This window comes from Notamacropus eugenii, chromosome 6, assembly GCF_028372415.1.
Source record: "Notamacropus eugenii isolate mMacEug1 chromosome 6, mMacEug1.pri_v2, whole genome shotgun sequence".
NCBI classification, from domain to species: domain Eukaryota; kingdom Metazoa; phylum Chordata; class Mammalia; order Diprotodontia; family Macropodidae; genus Notamacropus; species Notamacropus eugenii.
In genome coordinates, this window is record NC_092877.1 from 226953361 (window position 1) to 226965917 (window position 12557).

At 37.4% G+C, this 12557-nt stretch overlaps 1 protein-coding gene across 1 annotated transcript in view; it reads right to left on the bottom strand.

Annotated features, from left to right (window-relative positions):
* Positions 1–12557, bottom strand: part of TM9SF2 (transmembrane 9 superfamily member 2) — a 68807-nt gene that overhangs the window by 52738 nt on the left and 3512 nt on the right. The window lies entirely within an intron of this gene.

Sequence of the window (12557 nt, forward strand, 5' to 3'; positions counted from 1 at the left end):
CAAAGCCTAAAGGAGAAAAGGGATTTAATAAATGCTAAATCAATTGAGATAGGTATTTCTGTAGTATAATTTTCTCAATTTTATATATATCTCCCCATAATGCATTAATGTGCACATAATGTGTTAGAGGTCGTCTAATTCAAACCCCTCATTGTACAGACGTGGAGACTTGAGATTTCACAAAATCACTGATTTACAGCTGAAAGGGACCTTGAAGGCTATTACTCTTTTATAGATAAGTAAACTGTGGCACAGTGAGGCTGACTTGTTCAAGTCATAGATAATAAGTGATGGAACCAGGATTTAGACTTAATTACTCTGATTCCAAATTTGATGACCTTTCCATCATGCTGCCACTCTAGATGATCACAAAATGGTGAACCTTAACAAGGAAAGGTACTTCTTTATTTTCTCTTCCATTCTTGTCTTGGAGAAAGAAGAGTGAAAACAAATGCTGAAGTGAAAGGAACTTATGGGTTACTTATCTCAGATAACCTAGGTCATCTCAATACAAGAGAAGGAATGCTGCTGACAAGGGATATAAGCGTGGGGTTAAAGCTTGATAAGTAAAAAAGGTTTAGTAGGTAAACTGAACAAAAAATGAACACAGCAGCTGTGAAGCAGCAGTGATAGTCCAGCTAAGGCTCATGATAAAATCCACAAGGTTATGTGGTTTTCTCCATCCAGCATCCAAATAAAATTAAGCAATGAAGGCTGAAAAGTCTAGTGGAATGAGAGCTCTGAGAGGGTGTCATGAAGCAGATCTCTAAAATGACTCACCACTCTGTGTGTGTTCATCCTTCCTTGCCAAAGAAGACCATGCCATCAGAGAAATAATGACATGATTTGTACTTGACTTTGTTTTGAGTGAGGGAGGGCTGTGCAGGTCACCAGCCTCACTTCTCCTCCAGAGTCATCTGAATTCAGTGACCAGATATTCATCAGGATGACTGGAGATGACCCAGGATGAGGCAACTGGGGATAAGTGACTTGCCCAAGGTCACACAGCTAGTGAGTGTCAAGTGTCTGAGGTGAGATTTGAACTCAGGTCCTCCTGACTCCTGCACTGGTGCTCTATCCACTGTACCACCTAGCTGCCCAACTCACCACTCTATACAGAATAGGGATGCAAGCAAATTCAAAATAAGGTCAATGAATTGAAGTTTAGGATTAAGGTTCAAATGGAAATAAAAGAGTAGAGATAAAAGAGTCTGGGATATTATGGATTTAAGGTCTTAGAGAAAGAGTAATTTTAAATAAAAGAGAGAAGAATATAATAATATAAGGGGAGAAGAAATAGGTAACAAATATGACTTTGCTACAAAGTGACTAAAATAGAATTCAACTAGTATCTCCCAACCAGAAGAGATTTATCTCTGAGTATTTTATATTCCTCTCATGTATTTAGCAGAGTCTGATTTATTTCTAAGAATGTCTTCACTGATAGCATGTGTTGAATAGTGATTGATATGGAGGTCCCTAAAGTGGAAACACTAAATCCAACATTTCTTAATCATCAACCAAGTTCAAATCACTATGCAAAAGGAAAAGGATCTTAGGAAGACAACTAACGGTGACATAAAAGTGAGAAGAGAAGCTATCTGTAGCAAAATGCTATAGTTGACAATCAATTTAATAGCTTTTCCTAGTCCTGCTTTCTCTAAATGAAAGCATTTCCTCTCTTACCTTAAAAGAAAAACAAATAAAAGGCTGAAGATAACTAAGAAAAGGAAAAAAATGCTGACACCTGAGACAACACCAAAATATAGTGCAATTATTTGTTGAACAAACAAATGTAATATTGATATCTACTTACAAATATTAAAATACATAAACTTGATATGATACCAAGATTCAACTGTGTTATCACAGCCACATAGCACTTCTTTCTGTGCAGGGAGAGTGAGAAGGGGACAAGATGAAAGAACACAAAATCACTGCAATGGTTTCAAGAACTTTGGGAAATGAATCTATTACTAATGGCATGGAATTCTTAGTGGCAAAATTGAAAAATCACTTTTCCTACTCAAAGAATCATAGAACTTGGGAGCTGGAAGAGACCTTAGCAGTCCAATGTATACACCAAAACCCCTGTTGAGAAGTGGACTTCAAGGCACCTCCTTATACTTTGGGGCAGCTCTGTTAAGAAGTTTTTCTGGCTATTAAGCCTAAATTTGAATCCGTGCAACATCCCCCTGGATGGATATTTCTCTGGAGCCAAAGAGAAGAAACTAACTCCTCTTCCACATGACAAATATCTGAACACAACTACCACGTCCCTCTGAGTCTTCTTTTCTCTAGCTTAAAGGTACCTAGTTCCATGTTCCAAATTTCAGGCATGCTATCTACCACTCGTTTAGCAAGATGAAATCTATTCTGAAACTCACACCTCTTCAGCAGCTCCTGCCCCTGGGGCCCTGGGACAATGGAGAGTTCCTCCCCAATCCTTAAATAGTAATTTAGGAATTTACCTTTTTGTTTCCCACCCAGATTTCACACTCTCTGGAAACTCTTGATTTTGCAAGATGAAATCAACTCTGAAACACTCAGCTCCTCAGATCATTTCCCACCCCACTGTAAGATATCATGCCCTCACCCTCGTCATCCATACTCCATGCCCCTGCTTTTCAGCTTTTTTAAGTGTTGGCTTCCCTCATCGGTCTGTGAGCAGCTCCTTGAAGGCAGGGACTGTCGTGCCTTTCTCTGTATCTTCAGTACTTGTCACATAGTAGGTGCTTAATAAATGTTTACTGACTATTCATTTCTTATTACAAAATAGTATTCTCTGAGACTATTTCTCTTATTCATAGGTGCAGCACCTCTTAAACTGTGGGTCGCCACCTCAGGTCACAAGTGGAAAAAGTTTAAAAAGCCCTGGTGTTGGGGGTGGAAGCTCAATTCCATGTGGACAGTCTCGGGCGGGTAAAGGTAGGAACTTCTAAATCTTAGAGTTCTCATGAGGCCCCCCATGAAACACCAGGGAATCGAGGAGTGAGACCAAGCTATCTCGTGTATTTCCGCCTCTTCCCGTGAGAAACGTGATGGGAGGAGCATCCCCGCCCTCAAGACTGTCCCGGATCTGGGCACACCTATTGTTATCTAACAGGCACGGTATTCAGGTGCAAACTACGCGGCCGGAGAGCTTAATTAGGGTCAGGAAAGCCTGAAGGTGACAGAAGGCTCCGTTTTTCCTCTCTTCGCTCTCCCCTCCCCCTCTCTCCCTACTTACACTTCTACTTCCAATCTTTTACCGTAAGATCTTGCCTCCTTGGGAGATTTCTCTCTCCCTCCTAAGGAAGAGCTCCCCCTGCACATGTAACCAGGACCCTGAATAAAGCCTAACCCTTGTTCGACTCCGGAAAGTCTCTTCTCTCATACGTTTATCCGGTTTGGCCAACCGAAGACCTGGGACAGGTAAGGTAAGACTCGGGTAGCCCTCAGGCCTCTAGGCCTGGCTCCCTGGTTTAGAAGAATGGCCTTTTCTTTCCGCCTTCAGCAAATTTAATCATCTTGCTAGAGTCCAGTGCAGAAAAGGCCTAACTATATACTTCTACTCCAGTGATACACAGGCAGAAAACGGTAAAAGAAAGATGGATTTTCAGAATGATATTATCTTTTCCCCACTCCTCCCAACACACACACACATCACTGAGAGGAGTACATGGAAGTATCAGAGCTCCTGATAGTCATTAATAGTCATAGAAGATAAAAGTTGGATCCTCTAAAGAAGCAGCTTGTTGTGTACCAATGAATGATAAAGATCCACGGGTACCAAAGAAAAGGTCATCTGATTCTGGTCAGAGGACTAACAGAGATGTCCCAGGTAATGAATGACTTGAGGACAAGGAGTACTAATGCAACCAAGAATATGCTTCTATGCTCTGTGTAGTTAATAACAATATCTTACCCCTTTAAATTAAGCTTGTTTCTCTTTAAAAGGTATTGAAAGCATCCTCCAGATATGGCTGGCTCAGGCTGTTGCCATTATTACATCACTTGGAACCCTTTCTGAAAGTTGGCTGGAGGAAATCAGCGGATTTCAGTGAAGCAAGGGAGCTTCACTCAGATGAATCAATTTGAGGTGTCCTCAATACCTTTTAAGGAAAACAGTCTAATTTGCATGAAACCAAAGGTCAGAACATGACTCTCACTAAAGTTACCTTAGGGCAGCTAGGTGGCACAGTGGACAGAGTACAGGGGAGTCGGGAAGATTCTTGAGTTCAAGCATGGTCTCAGAACCTTACAGCTGTGTGACCCTGAGCAAGTCACTTGACCCTATTTGCCTAAGTTTCCTCATCTGTAAAATGAGCTGGAGAAGGAAATGGCAAACCACTTAAGCAGCCTTGCCAAGAAAATCCCAAATGGGGTCATGAAGAGATGGACACGACTGAAAAAAGAACTGAACAGCAGCAACCTTCTTGTGACTTGAGGAGAATTTCCTCTAGAGATAATTAAACCTAAGAACTACTACTACTTCTGATGATTAATTTATATGAGGACAATGAAGGAACCAAGAAAAGCACTGCTTTAGATTAGCCTGATACAGTCGAAAGAGTGTCAGATTTGGAGTCGGAGGATCTAGGTTTGAGTCTGGCTCTAAAATTTATTAACTGTGTGATCCTGGACAATACATCAACATTTATTAAGCATCCACACTACATGCTAAGCAAATCACATTTCTCAAAGTCTCAGTTTCCTGATCTGCAAAATTTAGGGGCTAGATTTGATGATCTCTAAGGTCCTTTTCAGCTCTAAATCTATTGTCCTATAAAGTTATGGAGAAAAAACTAAAGTCTTCAGAAGCACAATTATAGTGCAGTTAGGCAAATTCAAAACTAGCTCACAGACCAAAACAAGTTTTCATTATGTCAATCGACATGTTTGACTCCAGTGGTATGTTCAAGGAATATGTTCCTGGCTTTGCTGGTCAACATTTTTATCAGTTATTGGGAAGATGATATAAAAAACATGCTCATCAAATCTGCAAAATGAAATAAAAGTTGAAATGACCTAAAAAGATTTTGGTAAGCTAGAACAGAGCCAACTCTTAGAAGATAATATTCAATAGAGAGATAAAAAGTCCTACAAGTGGGATTAAGCATGCAACTTCACAAGTATGGGGGAGAACTAAGGAAATGGTTGGCCACACCATAGCTGCTATGAAAATTTATGGTGGTTTGAGTGTACTGCAGGCAGATTTAATGTAAGTCAACAGTGTGACATGGTAGCCAAAACAGCTAACGTGATCTTTGGCTAGATGTTGTCCCAAAATCAAAGAGCTGTCTATAATCTGTACCATCAGGCTACATCTGAACTATTGTGTTCCGTTCTGGCTGCTGGATTTTTAGGACACTGACAAGGTGGAATAGACCTAGCCGGTGACTAGGACAGTGAAGAGATTAGGGATATGCCACAGGAGAATAAGTTAAATAATGTTTAATCTGAGAAAAAGATTCTTTTGGGGATGGAGGTGGGTGTTTGAGGGCAGTGCCCCATAGATAACAGTCTTCAAGTATTACAAAGGCTCTTATGTAGAAAAGGGAATTAGACCTGTCCTGCTAGGCCACAGACAACAGGACTAGAAGTGTGCTCCAAGACAGATTTTGGAAAAATTTACTAACAATTACAAACATTCAAAAGTTCAACAGTCTACCCTGGGAGATAAGTTTAAAGTTCTATATCAATGGAGATCTTCTACTTCTTGGGGATATTGTATAGGATGACTTTGGGCTGCACCAGATGGACTAAGTATTCCTTCGGTTAATCAGAAATCATTTGCTTCACTCCTACCTACTACCTTCATGTTGCTGTTATTGTTATTTAATAAGTATTACTATTTAGTACAGTGATTTCTTTAAACACTCAGGACCTTTTGGCATCATCAATTATCAACTATTTTCATTATCACTTATTGCAAATATTAAGGGATGCAGCTACTGATAATCTGAAGAAAGCAGATCCCCTTACTGCCCCTTTCCTTCTATTCACACCACAACCACTCTAATTCGGACTCTCTTCATCTCTCATCTAAAACTACTAAAAGTAGCATCCTAACTGGTCTCCCTGCTTCCAATGCAGCTCTGCTTCAATTCATCCTCAATGTGCTGCTAAATTCATATTCCTAAAACTCAGATCTGACCGTGTCACTCCCCTACTCAAGAAACTTTAGTAGTTCCCTAGTGCCTCTATGCTAAAACTACAAATGCCTCAGTTTTGTATTTGAAATCTTCCACAATCTGGTTCCAACCTTTCTAGACTCATTTCATGTTATTCATGTTATCTCTAACTCCACATTACATGCTTGGCATGTTCTCTCCTCACTTCTGCCTCTTCCAATCTCCTAGCTTCCTTCAAGGATAAACTCAAGTACCACATCCTACATGATTAAGATTCAGGTAAATGACATGGCTGGAATCTGAACTCAGGTCCTGTGACTCCTTCCATGCTCAGTACTCTTGCTACTGTACCACGTTACCTCACTGCGGAGAACAAGGATTATTTCATTTTATCTTTGTAGTTCCAACATGTACCTAAGTGTCTGTACCTAAGTACATTAATAAATGCTTAGTGAACTGAATTGCTCCTTTAGTTATCTTCTGTTAATGAACCTTTCCTCATCTAATAAAGGAATTATCAGTTGGAGTTGAACAAAATGTTTCTTTCTTTCTCAAAGATAGCACCTATTTCTGTCTTTCCAGTCTTGTCCCTAAAATGTCCTTCTTCATGCTACTAAGATGGCTTAATCTTTTTTTGCTTTAAAGCTGCTATTACTTTAAACAAGAATGATCTGAAGATTAAGAACTCCTTATTTTCTATTCAAAATATCCAAGATGACTACAGTAAGCTAAAGTCAAAGAGAATTCAAAGTGAACAGAAAAAAGTCCTTGTGAAAAAAGGCTACAATGTAGTACATGAAAAATTATAGATAATGAAACTTATTATCAGATACAGATATTTCAAATGTGTTAGGAAACAAATAAATATATCCATAATATAGTTATATAGCATATTGTCTACTTGGCATATAGAGATATATACAACCATATCCTTTAAAAAAAGAAGCAGAAAAGACTCCAATTTAAAACAACTCATGTGAAACAACGAAAACTGAGATGAGAAATAAAAGTAATTAGTGAACAATGAGTCACATATAGGGATTCTTTTAGTGAGCCATTTAAAATAAGTATGCTATCTCTTGAAGCAGCACTGAAAATCGTTAGTGTAACATTAATGTAGGAGGGATATTTTAGCCTCTGAGAATTATTGAAGTGTATTAGTCAACTCAAGGTTAAAACATTTTCCCTTTTTTAACATATGATGTCTGTTAATTAAATGCCGCCTTCCTCTCCACTTTTTCTTATAAGATGTCCCTTATGGCTATTTCCCTCCCCATTTAAAAATCAATTAACTTTCTCTCCAACATAATGAGAACACTGTAACTACTTCAAGTCCTACTTCTACCACTTACTTGCTATTTTACCTTAGGAAAGTCATTTCCCCTTGAAGGATTTGTATCCTCATCTATAAAATGAGGGAGTTGGGCTAGATGACCTGTAGATTCTCCTCATACGCTAAAACTCTAATATCCTAAAATAATCACATATCCAAATAATCACCCTATCCAAACCATTACAGATATAAATGAATGAATGAGCACTCATTATGTTCCAAGCGCTGTAATACGGACAGAAAAGCAAAGACACTTCTCTCTCAAAGTTCTCTAATTTATTCTCCTTTTCAACATTTTAAGGAAACTTTCCTTTGCCTGAGTCCTTCAGATAAAATACAAAGCAGTCTATTCTCTAAGAGTTCTTATTACTGGGGTGGAGTGGAGTGATAGGGTTGAATTATATCATATCTGATTTTACTAGCTTACATTTAAAGACCTATCCCCTCCCTTCCTTTTCTTCTTTCACCTGCAACCTTAATTCCTGTTCAGCTTCATCCTAAATCTAACCTCAAATCCGGTCACAACTGCAGATTGCTTTATTACATGCAGGATACCTGGTCTATAATCTACTCTATTTCTCTTTCTACACTGTTCTCTTTCACACTTAATCAACACTAATTTTATTTTTCAGTCTTTTCTCTCATTTTTTCCTCTTCCTTTTATTTTTTCTTCCCACTTTTTGAGACTCCAAAGTAGCAAGCAAGCAAAGGGTAGTTTTGATGAAGAATTCCAACTAAAAGAAGCAAATGACTGACTGAATACAATGGAATAAAACTAAGGCAAGGCTGCAGAAATCCTGTTTGCTTAAAAACTAAGTCTGTGGTTACATCAAGTGATTTAGATCAGAGAAGTCAAACACTCCTGCCTGTATAATAAGCCCACAACGCTTCTAGGACCCCCACAAACTAGATTAAAATATTAATAACCAACAAAATAAATAAAAATACAATAAAAGATAATGTCAACATGCACCAGAATGGTTTAGGGGTTCTGTTTCCATTTGAGTTTGATACCACTGGTTTAGACCACTTGGACCTGGTAGTAATATCTGTCTAGACCATTTGAACCTAGTAGAAAGAAGAAACAAATTGGAGGAAGTAAGAGGTCCTGCTTTGGAAATACTCTAAAATTCCAGAAGGAATGTGGGAAATGTCAAAAATGGATGTCCACAAGTCTATTACTTAGCTATGTTATGGCCAATTCCCCAAATCCTATACTTCCTGGAGTGACAAAGGTTCTACATACTTGGATAGACCAAGTCACTGAATTTTAGAGTTGGAGAGGGCTTTAGAGATTAACTAGTCCAACTCCCTCATTATACAAATAACCTAAGCATAGCTGAAAATTATCTCTAGTTCAGACTCTGTTATGCCTGAATAGACATGGGTGTATAATTTTTCTGTTTGAATGCATATACACTTTCTTTTTGCTGACAGTTAATTTTAGGGACTCAATGCTTTTAGCACATCAAGAAATAAGGTTAGAGTAATACATTATGAAATTCATGTTATAAATAAATTAGAGGAACAAGGAAGAAGTTTCCTTTCAGACCAACGTGTAAGGGAAGAGCTGGTGACTAAACATGTGGAAGGGCAAAAGGAAATAACATGGACAATTTTTATTACATGAAATTAAATTTCCTGCACAAACAAAATTAATGCAGCTAAAATTAAAGAGAATCAATTAACTATGAAAAGTTTTCAGAGCACATTTCTCTAGTAAAGGTCTCATTTCCAAAATACAAAAGGAACTGACTAAACTTTATAAGAATAAGAATCTTTAAAATTGGGACATTAATGCATTGTCGGTGGAGTTGTAAAATGAACCAACCATTCTGGAGAGCAATATGGAACTATGCCCAAAGGGCAATCAAATTGTGCCATACCCTTTGATCCAGCAACACTACTACTAATTCTGTATCCCAAAAAGGTCATTAAAAAAAGGGAAAAGGACCTACATGTGAAAGAATATTTATAGCCGCTCCTTTTGTGGTGGCAAAGAACTGGAAATTGAGGGAATGCCCATCAACTGGGGAATGGCTGAACAAGCTGTGGTATATGAATGTAATGGAATGCTATTGTGCTTTAAGAAATGATGAGCAGGCAGATTTCAGAAAAACCTGCAAAGAGATTCATGAACTGATGCTGAGTGAAGTAAGCAGAACCAGGAGAACATTATACATAGTAATAGCAATATTGTACAGTGATCAATATGATTGTATTAGCTCTTCTCAGCAATACAATGATCTAAGACAATTCCAAAAGATTCATGATGGAAAATGTCCATCTCTTATACAGAGATTATTTTCACTCTTGCTGTTGTTTTCTGCTGGCTTTTCCCTTTTGTTCTGTTTCTTCTTTCACCATATGACTAATGTGGAAATGTTTACATGCTTGTACAGGTATAACTTATATCAGACCGCCTGCTGCTCTGGGGTGGGAGGAGAAAAAAACTGAAACTCAAAATCTTATAAAAAAATGAATGTTGAAAACTTAAAAAAAGAAGACCCCTTGCCTAACTGATCAAATGTGAACAGGCAATTTTCAAAGGAAATCCAAACATCAATATCTATATTTAAAAATGCTCCAAAACACTAATAATTAGAGAAATTCCACTCCACACTCATCAGATTGGCAAAGTCTACAAAAAAGGAAAATGATAAATGTTGGAGGAGTTGCAGGAAAACAAGCACATCAACGTATTGCTGATGGAATGTGACTTAGTCCAGCAAAATGAGAAGCTACTGCCAAAAAATTAATCCGTGGATATCCTCTGACTCACTGGTATCACTGCTAGGCCTATACCCCAAAGAGATCAAAAAAGAAGAAAAGGACTCAAATGAACAAAAATATTTACAGCAACTCTTTGTGTGGTGGCAAAAATCAGGAAACTAAGGGGGTCTCCATTAAACAGAAAGGCTAAACAAATTATGGTATATAAATGTAATAGACTACCATAGGAAATGATAGAGAATTCCCAGAGAAACTGGGAAGATTGCATGAAATGATGAAGAGTAAAGTGAGCAGAACCAGGACAGCAATTCACACAGAAACAAAATCATCACAGAGCAAACTATTTTGAAGGACTTGAGAATTCTGATCAATGCAATGGCCCATCACGATTCCAGAAGAGCAATGATAAAGCACTGCAACTGACCTCCTAACAGATGATGGCCTCAAGATACAGAATGAAATATACACTTTTGGGCAAGCAAATGCAGGAATTTACTTGACTTGACTACGCATTTTTGTTCCAATGGGTTTCTTCCCCTTTTGGGGAAAGGGGGGAGAGAAAAGAAATGCTTAATCAAAACAGAGTGGAGAGGGAGAGAGAGGGAGAGGGAGAGAGGGAGAGGGAGAGGAAGAGAGAGAGAGAAAGGAAGAAAAAGAAAGGTTAGAAAGAGGGAAGTAGAACAGCCATATTCCAAAGATCACCAATTTATGGACAACTGGAGGACCGATGGAAGACAATAGTGAGAATATAAATTGGTCTAAGAAAGGAATAGGAAAAATAGGTATTTAGCTTCCATTTCCTATCTTCTCTCTTAAATTTCCCCCACCAAGACCCCAGACCTAACAGCTCCTCTACAATGACTTTGCACAAAGGTGCTAAGAAAAGAAACACCCACTTTATCTGAAAAATTGTTTTAAAATGACACTTTTGATATTTGTTATCTCACTTTGAAACAGTAAGTTCTGAAAGAAAGTATGATACAGAATACCTGAATCAAAAGAGACAAAGAAATGCTAGAAAGAACACTGGACTTGAAAGACCTTAGTTTGAAGTCTAGGTATGTCATATGCCAGTATGACCATATACAAATCATTTGACTTGTTTAGGTCACTGTTTTATCATCTGTTAAACAGGGATATTAATAATATGTGCACTCTGTCCCTCTCAGGACTGCTGTGAAGAAAAGTGATTTATAAATGTAAAAGTACTGTTATTTGGAGTGCCAGATATTAGGCAGTGACAAAAACACATACAGTTATTACATTCAAGATATCAGGAATTGAAGCTCTTGTCCAACAAAACAACTGACAACTAAAAGTTAAAAACGAAATTTTTACTCAAAAATTTTCTAGCAAAATCTGAAAGGATATGAAAGTTGAACTAGAGAATAGAAAATGCATTAAATCTTCACCCCTATAATGGCAATACTACTGTATTCATCACTTTTCCTCCGCATTTAAAGGTAACTAAAATATTTATAATATATATATATATTCCCATGAAATAGTTTTATCAATAAACAAAATTTACACAAAGTCTTCAAGTGAACTTCTTACAACCAAGAAACAAAAATAAAAATTCTTTTTGAGCAAGCATCTTTTAGATTGTGAAATTTTCATGAGCTTGGCCTGTGTCTACTTGCCATTCCTTAATATATAATTGATGTAAAACATTTATTCCTAGTTCTACGAAACCACAAGAGTGCATACTTGGCTACTCTTATCTAAATAGGAAAGAAGTTCCTGTTCCTTCCTCTAAGAGAACATGATCTACACTTCAAACAGATGAAAAATTGGGCAGATATTTTGTAGTGCTAGTTGTGATACTTGTTCTAACATCTAAATTCACTGTTGACAAAACCTGAGGAAAGGAATTAACTTTCCAGATTTTGCTAATTTGCATATTCTCAATATATGATTTAATGCTCAGCAGTATATCCAACAACTTTAGAAATCTGAAATAAAATTTTGTATAGTTTGAATTTCTGCTTAAGAAATTGATCCAGTCCTATTTCTCAGATACAGAATGAATGGCAAATTCTATTCACTTTCACCTTCTCCTAGGACTAAACAACATGGAGCATCTTCAAGATGGGATGGACCTAGAAATATGTCTACGTAACTTACTGTAATTACAGAAAATGAAAAGACAGAATGTAGAAAACAAATAAGAGAAGAGAATGACAATGAGAAATAGTGACTTTGGGGTTTACTTGAAATTCTTTCACTGAAGAAATCATCTCAAACACAGATATACTACATTACCAAAATATTAAGATGCCAAAATAATGAGACCACAGAAGAAAAAATTTACATAAACTATGAAGTAACAATACAGATCTTGTTTCATCTCAATACAAAAAACTGTGTAATAC